The sequence below is a fragment of the Aulonocara stuartgranti genome, assembly GCF_965226115.1.
Source record: "Aulonocara stuartgranti genome assembly, chromosome: 3".
Lineage (NCBI taxonomy): Eukaryota > Metazoa > Chordata > Actinopteri > Cichliformes > Cichlidae > Aulonocara > Aulonocara stuartgranti.
In genome coordinates, this window is record NC_138941.1 from 6,811,425 (window position 1) to 6,827,050 (window position 15,626).

Below are 15,626 nucleotides of genomic sequence, written 5' to 3' on the forward strand. Positions count from 1 at the left end.
AGGAACTTGGTAACAGCAATAAGAGAATACGTAGTTTATTCCAAGAAGATATCATGTCTCTCCCATATATAGAATATCTTACTGGAACCGACATGTTCCAGATATCACCTGGAAGACAGTCTGGATGATCCCATAAATATCTAATTGTGAACAAGGTGAAGGAAATCTCATATAAAATTCTTCATAAATGTGACCCAGCCAGTCACTATATGGTAACATTTAAAAGAGACATAAATACTAATTGAACTTTCTGTGGGGATCATCCAGAAACTGTGGCACATCTCTTTTGGTTCCTCTACACAGAGATTCTGGAAGAATTTAGCAGTTTTGTTATTGTCCATATTTTAAGGGAGTTTTCTTTACGATGGGAAAATGTTTTATTCTTTTTCTTTAAGTTCCCCAGGAAGAATGATAAATATTTTTTTATAAAAAAATTGTTAATACTTTTAGCTATTTTATATCCATAAATGTAAGTTTATTAATAAAACACCATATTTCTGCCTTTTTATAAGGATATAAATTATAAATACAATCAATTTCAGACTCAACCAACAAAAAGCCTCTCAGAACAATATTTATATTGTAACAGTTGCTATTGTAATGCAGTGTATCACCACATGGCGGCGCCTCCTGTCTCACGACTGGTGTCACCCCCTTTTTGTTCTTCTTCGCACTCCTCCTGTAATGGATGCTCCCGTGTGTACGCGAACTAGTGTGCTCTTTAGTAATGTGTGGTAGAGGTAGCACTTTTATTTTGGATATTGTAAATAAATGAGTACTTTTTGGAAAGTCAGAAGCTGTTTCTCATTCGCTATCCACCTGCACACCTCTGCGGCTGGCTTCATCTCCACTGCACGTTACAACTGGTGCCCGAACTTCTTCCCCTTGGACTTCAGACAATTTTTGCATCCCGCCGAGGATTCTTCTCTTCTAGCACGTGAACTGTCTCGGAAATCCCCCCAGTTTTGCGGACGCTCGGACGTTTTCTCCAGCCATGGCCGCAGCCTCAGCTCAGGTGGGACCCGACTAATTTCTGGATACCGAGGTGTGCCGCTGCTCCGCTTGGGAGAAAGAAAAAGAGAGAAGCTGACTCCGCGACGCGAATGGACTCCGTGGATTTGTTATTTGTTGTTGGTTTCGTCTTCTAAGGATTAATTCTTCTGTGGAGAGCCTGGACATGAACATTTCTGCTGGCTTTTCATTCCCCTTTCCCTCTGCTGAGACTGACTGTAGCACATGTAAGTGATAGCTTGGCCGACTACAACCGTTGGTGCTGGTCTTCGGCTCAGTATAACGAAACGACTTAAAACTAATCTTGCATTGAGCTCTAGTGTTGCAGATATGCTATTGTAATAACATGGTTCTGATCACTCCAGTCTAATTTCAGTTGTTGGGCGAAATTTTATATGTGTTTTTTCTAAATTTAATCTTGAACGCATTTTTGCAGTTTTGTCTTTCTAGTCTGACCTAAGTGACTCTTTTACTGCTATATCAATAACTGCGCTGTGCCCTGGAGCGGCTTAATTTTTTTGAAATCGCAATGGCACACTGCCCAGACGACTCTGACTCAGACATGGAACTTACCTCGTTACCTATGTGCTAGATAGTTGAAAATGTGACTCCTAGCCTTAGCCAACAAGTGGTGGAGTTAAGAACTGAGGTGAATAAGCTTAGTGATTGTTTACGTGACTCACTGAACATACAGCAGAGTTTACTAAGGCAGTGGGACCAACTCACAACGGGGAACTCTCCCCCTCCTGCAGTCCCACAGTCTCCTGTTTTCCCAATGGCCACATCGACACCTCATGTTCATGTGATGGACAAAACTGAACCCACCAACAGTACCAATCCGTTCCTGCCCAGCAACCCATTTCAACCTACAAATCCTTTCCTCCCATCTCACTCACTTAAACTCAGCAGCACTTCCAGAGTGATTGCGGCAGCTTTACATCACGCAAAGCTGGAGCCTCCTGTGTATGCTGGGGACGGAAAAGTGCAACCTGAGGACTGGTTAAATGCAGTTGGCACATACAAAGCCTCATTGAACCTAACTGATGGGCAATTGCTAAACAAACTGCCACACTTTCTTGCAAAAGAGCCCGGGAAATGGTTCAAGGCACTGAGCTCCCACATCACATCATGGGCTCAATTCTGTCAACTGTTTAAGACAGTTTTTCTGCCCTCCGACAACCAAGAACGCATCCTGAGAGGAATTTTGGATCGTGTTCAGGCTCAGGACGAGCTCCCAACGTTTGTCGCCCACATGTTGAGTGAGTTTGACAAACTGAAGAGCCCCCCACCTGAAAAAGACAGAATTGACCTAATTAGTAAACATGCTCTCGAAAAATACAGAGTTGCCCTGTATGGTGCTAATGTCACTTCTGTAATGGACCTGCTGCTACGTGCTCATGAGCTTCACTCAGTGCTTGGACCACAAAGACCACAGCCTGCTTTATGTAGCAAAGACAACTATAAGCCTGAACCTTACTGCTTCAAATGCTCTCAGCCAGGGTTCACTACACGCACCTGCCCAAACTGTAACACCCACAACGAGCCTCGAACACCACTAGGCATGGCCCAGTCCAGCCATTGCCAGCACCTGGCCCCTCTGACCCTGGCCATGAAAAGGTGGAATTAAGCAGCACCACATCCCAGCCACAATACAGGCAGTCGGGAAACTACAGGGGGGGGGGGGGGGGGGAGGACATTTCACAGAGGCCAACCTTCCCCCAATTACTAACGGAGCCTCACACGCCCGATTCACTACAGGGTGGACACAGTCTTGGACACTTGGAAGACAATTTTTCACAAGTCCACTGGAATACCCCACTAAGAACGAAAGTGAACTTCAATGCTTCATCTGTGGATGCTACCCTCGACACGGGTGCTTCCCTCTCGGCTGTACGAACAGATCTCATTCAAGTAAATGACTCTTACCCTAGAAACACAAGTGAGTGGAATGGTCCTGCAGTTAACCTCGCCAATAATGCTCCCTGTATCCCTGTTGGTGTTATTTGGCTCAATATTGGATTCATGAACAAGAACTTTTACCAGCGTTTTGCCATAATACCAGATTTGTCCTCTCCTTTCATTCTGGGAATGGATTTTATGGCAAGAGCTTCTGTTTCTATTCACATTCCCACTAGACGAGTCTACATTGAGGACATCCCCTGCCCACTCGCAGACAATGAAGAGGACCTTCAAAATGATTACTCACATTCACCTGGAACACTGATGTCTTTGGACTTGGTTCGCTCTGACTTAACAGCCAAACTGTCTGAAGCAAGTCTCTCAGAGAACAACAAGGATGCTTTACTAAATCTGCTCAGCAAGTTTAGCTCCTTGTTTGATGGTCAACTTGGTCGAACGGCTCTCACTGAGCACGCCATAGAGACTGGCAATGCAACACCTGTCAATCTCCCACCCTATTGCACGTCACCTGCTAAGAAACGTGTGATTGAAGAACAAGTGCAACAAATGTTGAAGGACAACATCTTTGAACCTTCCACAAGCCCTTGGGCAGCTCCTGTAGTCATTGTAAATAGAGCGGCCATGGAACCAAGGTTTTGTGTGGACTTTCGAGGGCTCAACCAAGTTACCCGAAAAGACTCTTATCCCCTGCCTCGTGTAGATGAGTCTTTGGAGTTTCTGGCAAGAGGAAAGTTTGTCTCGACATTGGACTTAGCGCGAGGCTATTGGCAGGTTGCTGTAGCAGAGGACTCGAAGCCTAAAACTGCCTTCATCTCTCACTGCGGTCTCTTCCAGTTTCGGGTGCTGCCCTTTGGGCTCTGCAACGCACCTGCAACTTTTCAGAGACTCATGAACTGTGTGCTTGCTGGCCTCATTTACAAAACGTGCGCAGTCTACCTGGATGACATTGTTATCGCCTCACCTACCTTTGAACAGCACTTAGTGGATCTTGAGGAGGTGCTGGGCAGACTCCAGGCTGCTGGCTTGTCATTGAAGCTCAAAAAGTGCCAATTCTGCCTCGATGAATTCACCTTTCTCGGGTACCGCATCACATCATCAGGTGTTAAGCCCGATCCGGACAAAGTAAAGGCGGTTAAGGAGTTTGATACCCCAACCTCAGTGAAACACGTCCGTCAGTTCCTTGGCTTGACTGGCTATTATCGACGCTTCATTCAGAATTATGCCCGCCATGCCGAACCTCTTCACGCCATCACCAGAAAGGACAATGCTTTCCACTGGGACGACAGCTGTCGAAGGGCCATGGACACTTTGAAGGATCATGTCACATCAGCCCCGATCCTGTCATTTCCAGACTTCAACCGTCCCTTTTCCATTCACGCCGATGCATGTGACATTGGTCTTGGGGCAGTGTTGATGCAAAAGGATGACAAGGGTCGTGAGTACGTTGTGGCTTTTGCTAGTCGCTCCCTTCACAAAGCTGAACTCCCCTACTGCACTTCAGAGAAGGAGTGCCTCGCTGTGATATGGGCTCTGGAACACTTCCGCCCATATGTTGAAGGTGTTCATGTTACTATCTTCACTGACCACAACAGAGACTGTTGTGGTCAGTGAAGATAGGTGGCTCATGTCTCGTCAAAACCCAACGGGCCGACTTGCCCGCTGGTCACTTCGTTTGCAGGACTTTGATTTCACAATAGTGCACAAACCTGGTGCACAGAACAAAGTTCCCGACGCACTGTCACGCAACCCTTTGCCTCTGACCTGTGACAGGCCGACTGATCTTTTACCAGATCATGCTGTTATGGGCAGCCTGGACATTCGTACTCTGCCCCCCGTCATTCTGGCTGACCGTTCACAATTCAGACAGCTGCAGTTAGACGATCATGTCACAGGTCCACTCCTCAGAGACATTGAAGCAGACTCTCTGAACAGCTCGGACAATGCCACCTTGTTACAGTATGTTGTGTATGACTCTCTTTTGTATCACAGAGAACCCAAGTCCACATGTGCTTTGCACCCTTTGAAAGAGCTGAAACTGTTTGCCCCTACTTCCATGAGAGGCACCTTGCTGGACTATTACCATGACCACCCCACAGCAGGTCACTTGGGTGTTTCTAAGACATTGGCTAGACTGCGTTTTAGGTTTTTCTGGCCCAAAATGGCAGCTGATGTGAAACGCTATGTGATTTCATGCTCAGTGTGCCAACTCACCAAGCCAAGTCAGAAAAAAGCAGCCGGTCTTATGGTTCCCATTGTCCCCCAGAAACCCTGGGAGTATGTGGGTGTGGATTTTGTTGGGCCACTTCCCCGCACCCCCACTGGTAATGCTTATTTGATCGTGTTTGTTGACTATTTGACTAAATGGGTTGAAGCCAGTGCTGTCAAAGAAGCTACATCTCAGGTAGCAGCTGGTAAATTCGTCACTGACATTTTTGCTAGGCATGGTACACCCACTTACCTCATTTCTGACAGAGGGTCTCCTTTTGTGAGTGAGCTTTTTGAACATGTTGTTTCTGCCTTAGGCTCAGTGCACAGACTCACTACGGCATATCACCCTCAGACAAATGCTACTGAACGCGTCAACCGGACTCTGAAAACTGCAATCCGCACTTATGTAGGTGATAAGCACACATCATGGGACAAGTTTCTCCCTCAGATTTGCTTTGCTCTGCGCACCGCCCCCCATGACAGTACAGGTATGACTCCTGCCATGATGCTTTATGGTCGTGAGTTAGACACCCCGCTTGACCTTATCACTCAGCCTTCTACAGCAGGTGTTGATGAACCGGGTGTGCCTTACCCTGAGACTCTGAGAGCCTCCCTGCAGGAAGCTCACGACCACGCCAAAGCAGCTTTGGACTATAGCCATGACAGACAAAAACATTACTATGACTTGAGACATCGACATGCCACGTTTCGTGTTGGTGACCTTGTGAGAGTTAAGACGCACCCCAGGTCAGACGCTCAGTCTAACTTTACTGCTAAACTTGTACCACTGTTTCAGGGACCATTGTGTGTATCTCAGAGACTCAGTGATATTAATTACAGGCTCACTTGGGTGGACTCCGGTGTGGATGCAGGTGTTTATCATGTTGTGAACATGCAACCGTTCCATACCTGGGACTCTCTCACTTGCCCCAGAGTTACGTCTGGCTGGAGCAACAAAAGATGGACTAATGATTTTCACACAACCAGGCTTGATCTGAAGTGAAATGTTCTGGTTAAACCTGTTTGACGCTGTCTTGTTGCATTGCTACTTTGAGTCATGATATGTAGATGTTTCTGTTTGCTCTACTTAATCCAGTTTTATGGCTCTTTCGTGCGTTAAGGTTTGTGGAGCAGGGAAATTATTTTACTGCTATTGTTAAATAATTGTCATCAGTACCATTGCATTAATAATATAATCTGGAGTTGATATTGCATTCAGGGGTTAAACAGTGTGTCTTTCAGAAAGGCTAAAAGTAACAGGACAGGAAACAGGCTTGCAGAGAGTTTGCAGAAGCAGGAAGTTATTTTGAGCAGCAGGCTAAGACGAGGCTTTAACAATGTAACAGATAGCTTTAAGAAGGCCTTAAGCAGTTATGACTATTTTATACACAATGCATATCTGTGCTTATTAAAGAGTTGGAGCTCGGTCAATTAATTGGGGGTCGGAAGCTTTGTTCGGCGCGATGTTCGGACAATCTATTGTGCAAGTGACTTGGAGCCATAGAAGGAATTGCAATACATGCTTACAAAACACTTATATATCAGATCATTTTATATTAAGCTTTTAAGTAGAGGTTCTTGGTTAAAACATTTATTTAGTAGAAGACATACACATAGTCTCAGTGAGTCTCTGGTCTGGTAAAAGGTCAGAAGTGCAACAGGTGAATTGAGAAAGAGCATTTGAGGACGAGACACAGACAGTAGGTGAAGAGGTGACACAAAGAGCATGTGAGGTCGTGACACACACACACATGAGTTAAATTTATTTAGAGGAGAGATTAGTCATGTCTGGTTGTAACTGCAAAAGTGTCTCGGTAAAAGAGGAACCGTCCTTGTTGTCTCGGCAAGAAAGAGGAACAATCTACTTTAAGATAAGAACGGAAAGTACCAGCCATGAAAATAGAAGATGATCTTCTGGGTGAAAAGCCATTGTTGGTGTTGATCTGATCTATGTATAAAATGTATCTGTGACGCATGAAGGGGCGTCAGTAAATAAACCCTGATGCTATAAAATATCTGTTCATGCTTTGATTAAGTCGAGGACTACTGGCTGTCTGTGTACAGAGTGTCTTCCCACACGTGTGTTCATTAAAATCATTGTTGGACCAAGACCTTCTGGACCATGGGTGGTTTGTACTCTCCCTCCTCAATTTTGAACCTTAACATTTGGGGGCTTCGTCCGGTGGTTGAGGAGGGAGGATTGGAGGTTTAGATGGAGAAATTTGGTGGTCTCTGAGGTGGTCTGACAGGCAGACATGAATTCCAGTGGTCGAAGTGAGTGGGCATAAGCCGGCTTATCCAAAAGGTAAGGCACTACCTGTTGAATTATTTCCAAAGTGTGCCAAATTGGATATGATAAAATTTAAGTCTACTCACTGAAGTTACTGGTGGATGTCTGTTTTGATTTTGATGAAAAATCTCATGAGTTGAAGCAGTTAGAGTTCTGCTAAGAAGAAAGAAGAAATGAAAGCAGTGAAGTCTGCTAAAGCAGTTTGAGTCTGCCAGGAAAAGTTTAAATATTGGGTTGAAGTCCCAAAGAAATTGAGTTAGAGTCTCAAGTAGTTTGGTAGGGAATTGGTTATTGTGTTGGTTAGAGTCCAAATTTGGTCATAAGAGTGGACCTGAGCGGTCATTTTGTGAGTTGGAGTCTCCATTGACCACTAGGTTGCACCTGCCTCAGTCATACACTTTGTTGGGTGTTGATTGTTGTTTCAAAGTATTATAAATTATTCTAGAACGGCAGTTCGAGTCTGCTAGGAAGCGCAGAGCCCGGAGGTTACGCTCCCTCCTTGTCGTGGACGCGCGACATTGACCTGTCGGCGAACAGGGTTAGTTCAGTTTGGCTTAACTGTGGGGTACAGGGCATCCTGGAATTAAGCTAGGAGTTAGAGTCTCCTTACCGTTTGGAACGGTACCTGCGCTTTTTTGGTCAGAAGAAGTTGGACTTCGGGCGTGTAACTTTAACTTAAAACTTCAGGGTAAGCCTTGGCTGGGAAACGCCAAAAAATAGAGCTTCAGGCAAAGTTTGGGTTGGTTGACGCTTTTAAATTGAGTTAGGGATTTTAGAGATGAGGCCAGAAACAGTTAAAGTCTTGATACTGGTTAATTGGTCGCAAAAAACTCAGGGAGTTTATCCGCTGGGCGGTTATTTTAAATTTGTCTAAATTGTGTAGGCGCTAAAGCTGACAGATCTGACAGTGGTTGTAAATATAAGACGTCGTTGTAATATAGAATAAGAAAATTTGGTGTGAGAGATCTCTGTGTGTCGAGTCAGTAATGCACTGACTGCCTGCTGCTATTTTTAGACGGTGTGTGTGTGAGTGAAAATGCAAATGAGTAAGCAGTGAACTGTTTAAGCCACAGTTGGTTTTACAAATACTGCTGCAAACATTGTTGAGTGTGTGTTTAAAATGCCATTTATGTTTATTAGAGGACTATAAATAAAGTTTTGAGTTGCCGTAGGGGAGGTATAGTAATTGACTGAGTTTGGATGTAGATATATAAATATATTGAGTGCACTGTATATACTTAAGACTAACACATTACTTGCAGTAGTAACTTTTCTCCAGCAATAGTTGCTGGTGTGTTTTATTTTTTCAATTTCTTGTGTGTGCGGTGAGAATTAATGGAGGTTTCAATTTTTCGTTTGTTTGTTTTTGACTTGCTCTTTTTGATTATGACAAGCATGTCTAAAATACTCTTAGGAAAGTGTGTTTTGAGTTATATTCCTCAACTCTAGTCACACTTTAAGTGTGTGAATGCGGTGACTAGAAGGTTTTGAATGATGAATAAAGGTGTGAGAGGTATTTCCTTGGTGATGTAAAGTAGGATGTTTTAAAGTTTGAAAGTGTTTTTAATTTAAGAGATGCATGAGTGATGTTATAAGAGTTTAGTTTATTTAAAAGATAAGATAAGATAAGAGATAAGATAGAACTTTATTAATCCCTCGGGTGGGTTCCTCTGGGAAATTCGATTTCCAAAAAAGCACAGCACCGACAGAAGTTACAGAGTTATACACACACACATATATATAAATACAGAGACAATATAAATAAAATATACGAAGGGGATAAATAGAATAAATAGGAATAAAAAATAAAAATACAAGTGAATTGCACATTTCAAGTATTGAGTCTATTGCACCGTTGACTATTTACAAAAGTATTGCACAAGGTATTGTACAGTGAGGTGAAGAGGCACTACAGCTTAGTTGTTCCCTCCTTTGTCCTCCTGTTTCCCCTCCCTCTCCCCTCCAGAGAGGAGTTAAACAGTCTGATGGCGTGTGGGACAAAGGAGTTTTTAAGTCTGTTAGTTCTTGTCTTTGGGAGAAGCAACCTGTCACTGAACAGACTCTTCTGGTTGTTAAAAGGTGTGTGTGAGAGGATTATGAAATCATTGTGTGAATGATGCTACATTTTAGATCAAAAGTTAGTAGAATTACAGAGGGTTTGTAGATTGTAAATACAAAATAAGTTTGATTAGCCTGGAGAAACAGAAAAGCAGCTTGAGCTGCTCTGAGCAGCTGCGTGCTGTGTGTGTGTAACAGGAAATGGTGTGGGTGACAGGAAGTTTGCATGCCCATGTAAGGTGACGAGTGAGCACCCAGAGAGAGAAACAGATGAGTTAAACTCTAGGCAGATTAAGTATGGAGGTTTTGAGAAAAGAAATGAAAAGGATATTAATTGTATGTTTTAGTGTGTCAACACAGATTACAGATAAATAAAGGTGGACTTCTCTCAACCTGGAATTTTGAGTACGGCGCCAAAACCACTAGAGTAGCATAATTGGGAGAAAACAGGCCAGATTTTGGCTTAAAATTTTACAGCTTGACCTCGCACTTGTCCCCATCCTGAGAAGAAGCTCAAAGGACAGTTAATCTCCTGATGAAGACCGACAGAACATCGTGGACTTGAGAAGAATTAATAGCAGGCAAAAGACAGTGCAACGGAAACCACACTGACGACACCAGCAGCAGCATGTAAGGAACCACGAGGTGGAAACATGTACTGTAAATTACAGGCTGGGCAGTTGAACAGTGGGATAATGAACGGTGGTAAAGCACTGGACACTGATTGTCAGATTTGCCATGCTTGGAGTAATCTTGAAAGAGATGACTGAGAGGATCAACAGAAAAGAAGAAACCACGTGATGAACCATGCACGGTGGACAGCAGGCTGGTAAGAACAGTGTGACATGACTGTTTAAAGGCACTGAATGTGGTATTTTGCCAGGCTGGGACTTGATCCAAAAGGAAAATACTGAAGAGAAACAGAGAAGAAACAGACTGTGTTTGCTGGAATTCAAGACAACAAAAGGACACTGAGAGAAGAGGACAGTGGCCAGTGAAAGGTGAAGCCGGACGAGTTCGACTGTGAGAATACAGGGTGTAATTGGACTGAAAGTGAAGCTTGAACTCATGATGGTTTAGAGATGTCCACCGTCACAAACAAAGAGGTAAACAAGAATAGAAAACACACATAGACAAAGTGTTACATGTGAAATGATTTCTGGAAAGAATCAGAAGTGAGATAATTTTGAATTAAGAGATCAGTGTAAAGATGCATTAATTAAACCTGATTATAACATACAGAGGCAATGAAGAAAGCAGCTTACACTCACTGAACATTAACAAAATACATAGGAAAAGCAATGAAGACCTGCTTACACGTATATACATGACATAAGTTGGGATTTCTGACCAGAGAGAGGGAAACGGGTAGTTTAAGTACTTATGATAATAATGAAAATGTCTCAGTTGTGTTTCTTTAGGGGCTAAACAGACCTGGATCAATTCTCCCCATGCAGCGGTCGGAAGAAACCTGTAGGTTAACTTGACTGGACAGGCCAAGGCAAGTTTCTGGTTGAATTGTTCACAGCGCCATGTCTCCATAAACCTGACAAGTGGGCCCTAACTTCTGGCTGAGGAGCAGGAATGCTGTTAATACGGTGGGAACTTAGAATTTGGGTTAGCAGATTTGGGAAAGAAACTGACGGCTTAAGTGGAGAATTGTGCAGGAGTCTGACACACTGCAAAAGCAACATATGCAAATTCACATACACAAACAGAAAATGCATTAACCTTATGAAGACAAGACAAGCTCATGGGGATTAATGCATAGATACAGATTAAACCTGGCTAAGAACACAAACATATGCAATGAAGAACAGCTTGCTATTTTGTATGAATGATACAATGGTGTGAATGTTTAATAAAATACATTTGTGTTTGTAATTGAGGAATAGAAGAAGCCATATGACAAAGGGAGTGAGTTATGTAAACAAAAAGTGATTAAAGTAGTTTTAAAAGAGTGACTTAGGAGTGCTCTCGTACTGAGTGATCAAGTAGTGATCACTGTAGAAAGAAATAAAATAATTTAATAAGGTGGTAATGTTTAAACATATGTTTCTGTTGTTACAGCAACTCATTGAGAGATGACTCAGTATGCAAATTAGCTGAAGTGAGTGGTGACGGAGGAGCTTCCTGTGTGTGTGTGTGTGTGACTGAGGAAGTGACTTTCAGGAGAGGAAGCACGGCAGACAAGAGGAGTGCAGATTTGGGTAGGAAATAATTTATAGTTTAGTGATTATACGTTGTTGTAAGGGGGGTTATGTTTTATGCTGAATTTAAGTATGTTACAGAGCATAAGGGGGTGATTTTTGTGTGCAAATTGTGTGGTTTTAATGAGACTTTCGGTGTATTGAGGAGGTGAAATTATGTGGTGGCAAGACTTGTGTGTTTAAGGTTGTTGAGGTTGTTGTGGTGATGGGTTGATTCTGTCAGTTAGGTTTGGGTTGTTGTTTTTGTTTTTAATAGAGGGAGTTTTAGGAAACATGGACATGTCTAAAAATTGGGCCCATTATTTTGTAACAGTGCACTTAAAGAAAACCTGTCAGGTGATTTTGTTTTGTTTTTATGAGCTAACAATCAGCTCTATTTTTCCATTTCTGTTTTAAGCAGGCCTGCAACAGTGAATAACGGCGCTGAAAATTCTCGGGAAGAGCAAATATAAGGCGGCTTTCCAGATTACAATTGGCTGAGGAAAAGCTACCTGGGGACAATTCAGGTCGTAAGTCCCTGTAAAAAGGATTTTATGCGAGTCAATCCAGTCCAAAAGCATAAAGAAATATTTTCCTATGGAAAATAAAAATGACTGAGCTCATTTTGCTGAGGGTGGAGAATCTGACGCGGGAAGCTCCACTATCAGCAAATACATGGTGTGAATGTGTGAGTGAATGTGAGGATGAATAAATGTGGACAAACAATTTGCTTTTACCAGAGAAAATTTCTGTTTTGTTTTGTTGACTGGGGTTAGATTATGGGATTATAGTATATTGTTGGGAGAATGCCAAATGCTAAAGGGGAAACATTTTTGATGTAACTCAGTTACCATTAATTGAAGAAACACATGACTGATAACTGTTCTGTTTTAAGTTTATTTTTATGACATAGATTGGATCATGAGTGGGGAAAACTGAGCATTTTTAAGTTTTGTATAGTATCTTGACACATGAAATGTATCAAGATAAAGGGGGTTTAGGGTTTAATAATTTAATTGTTTAATAATTTAGGATCATTTTAGGACTTTTGGGGTTTTTGATCATTTGGATATGGTAAAACTGAAACTGTTATTTTTAAGTTAAGGTTAAAGGATTAAAGTGAACTTGTCACGGTTTGCGAGGCAAGCCGTGTGGAGTTGTAGAAAAGGACCCAAAAGGCGGCAGCTCTGGTGCAGGTGAATATTTATTTACAAGGTTGGGCACAAAACAGCACTGGTGGAAAAACAAGAAACCGGAAACCTAAACTGGGTAAGCTAATAACACAAACCAGAAACGAGGATGCAGGGAGGTCCGGGGAAATACACAAGGGACGCAGGGAGACCGAGGGGAAACAACACAGACGAACCAGCAACTACCATAACAGAAGACACAACTTAAATACACCCAGAGAACACAGGGAGATTACACACAGGTGGGGAACACAGGTGACACTGATAAACATAACGAGACAGGGCAGGAGTGAACACAACATTACGCATACTGACGAGAGACTGTCAAAGTAAAACAGGAAGTACACAGAGGTTCAGACAGGAGGAGAGAAAGCACGGGGAGAACACAGACATAACAGGCTGGGGGAAACATGGAATAAACACAAAGAGAGACGAGAGCTCATAAATACACAGAGGGGCACAAGGGGGTAAGAGTCACAAAGGGAAAAAACACTTAGGGAACACCACAACAGGACACGTAAGAAAACCTGGCCTAAATAAGGAGCGAAAATACAAGGAACCAAGAATACTGGGCCAACATGGCCCAGGACCATGACAGAACTGAATCCTGTTTAGAAGATACAATGCCGGTTTTTCAAAGCTGTGAATAATTCTTAGAGGGAAAATTAGTGGGGGTTGAAGGGGTAGAACAGCTTTGAGTTCTTTTTGATTTCTAGAAGTAGTGGTTATAATGTAGGCTTACACAGACAGATATTACACAGAAACACACATGACAGTATTGATTCCAGGCAAAAGGCCTCAAATTCATTTAGCTTTTTGACTGAACTTAAAGAAGGACCAAAGAGGAAGGAAAGCATATATTTTGGTTAAGTCTGATAAACTAGAATTAGAAGGTATTGTTACATTAAAAGGAGCAAAATGAAATAAAAAGGCTATACCAAAAACGGGTTATAACATAGGAAATGTGAGGTTAAAATGAAGTTAACACATAGGAGTTGTTTCAAGGCAGCATTTAGCTATGATGAAATGTATACAGGAGTAATTGCTTATATGCTTAAACTGAATTGATTAAAGTGGTTGTTTTCTTTTGGATCTTTTAGAGTAGAGGAACTTGCAGCAGCGACAATTTGTGCACAGGATGTTGATGATCAGATAAGGGAAAAATAGAGCGAGCAACCGGACGTAAAAGCAGGGCTTAAAGAGTTTTAAGGTGATGAGTAACGTTGAAGAATATATATATAAATACAAGTCAATAAGTTAAGAGCATAATTAGGATCATGCTTTTGATTAAAGAGTCCCAGATAGGATAAGTTAGGGAGATGCAGGAAAAGGTGTTTTGTTTCCTTTGCAGAAGATCTCAGCGACCACAGGAGGGGCGAGGATCCTGGAGATCTCGAGGCCTGCTGACCCACCAGAGAGGGACCGAGAAAACCAAAGCTTACACATGGAGTGTTCTCGAATGGGAGCTGGTTGAGCCAGAGGACGGCTAGAGAGGGTTTGAGCGAGGACACAATGTATTGCGACCTCTGGTGTTCCAGAGGTCGAGAGAGGGAGTGTGGAGCAGGGAAATTATTTTACTGCTATTGTTAAATAATTGTCATCAGTACCATTGCATTAATAATATAATCTGGAGTTGATATTGCATTCAGGGGTTAAACAGTGTGTCTTTCAGAAAGGCTAAAAGTAACAGGACAGGAAACAGGCTTGCAGAGAGTTTGCAGAAGCAGGAAGTTATTTTGAGCAGCAGGCTAAGACGAGGCTTTAACAATGTAACAGACAGCTTTAAGAAGGCCTTAAGCAGTTATGACTATTTTATACACAATGCATATCTGTGCTTATTAAAGAGTTGGAGCTCGGTCAATTAATTGGGGGTCGGAAGCTTTGTTCGGCGCGATGTTCGGACAATCTATTGTGCAAGTGACTTGGAGCCATAGAAGGAATTGCAATACATGCTTACAAAACACTTATATATCAGATCATTTTATATTAAGCTTTTAAGTAGAGGTTCTTGGTTAAAACATTTATTTAGTAGAAGACATACACATAGTCTCAGTGAGCCTCTGGTCTGGTAAAAGGTCAGAAGTGCAACAGGTGAATTGAGAAAGAGCATTTGAGGACGAGACACAGACAGTAGGTGAAGAGGTGACACAAAGAGCATGTGAGGTCGTGACACACACACACATGAGTTAAATTTATTTAGAGGAGAGATTAGTCATGTCTGGTTGTAACTGCAAAAGTGTCTCGGTAAAAGAGGAACCGTCCTTGTTGTCTCGGCAAGAAAGAGGAACAATCTACTTTAAGATAAGAACGGAAAGTACCAGCCATGAAAATAGAAGATGATCTTCTGGGTGAAAAGCCATTGTTGGTGTTGATCTGATCTATGTATAAAATGTATCTGTGACGCATGAAGGGGCGTCAGTAAACAAACCCTGATGCTATAAAATATCTGTTCATGCTTTGATTAAGTCGAGGACTACTGGCTGTCTGCGTACAGAGTGTCTTCCCACACGTGTGTTCATTAAAATCATTGTTGGACCAAGACCTTCTGGACCATGGGTGGTTTGTACTCTCCCTCCTCAATTTTGAACCTTAACAGGTTCATTCTTGGCATTTACTTAGAAAAAAAATAAGAACAAAAAAAAAGTGAAAAAAAACTAAGAAAACTGATTTTCCACTGTACATATTCGTCTTATTTTCACCAATTTCATTTTTAAATGGTCTTTTGCCCTGTGTGTGTGCACCAATCTTAGCTGTAACCTC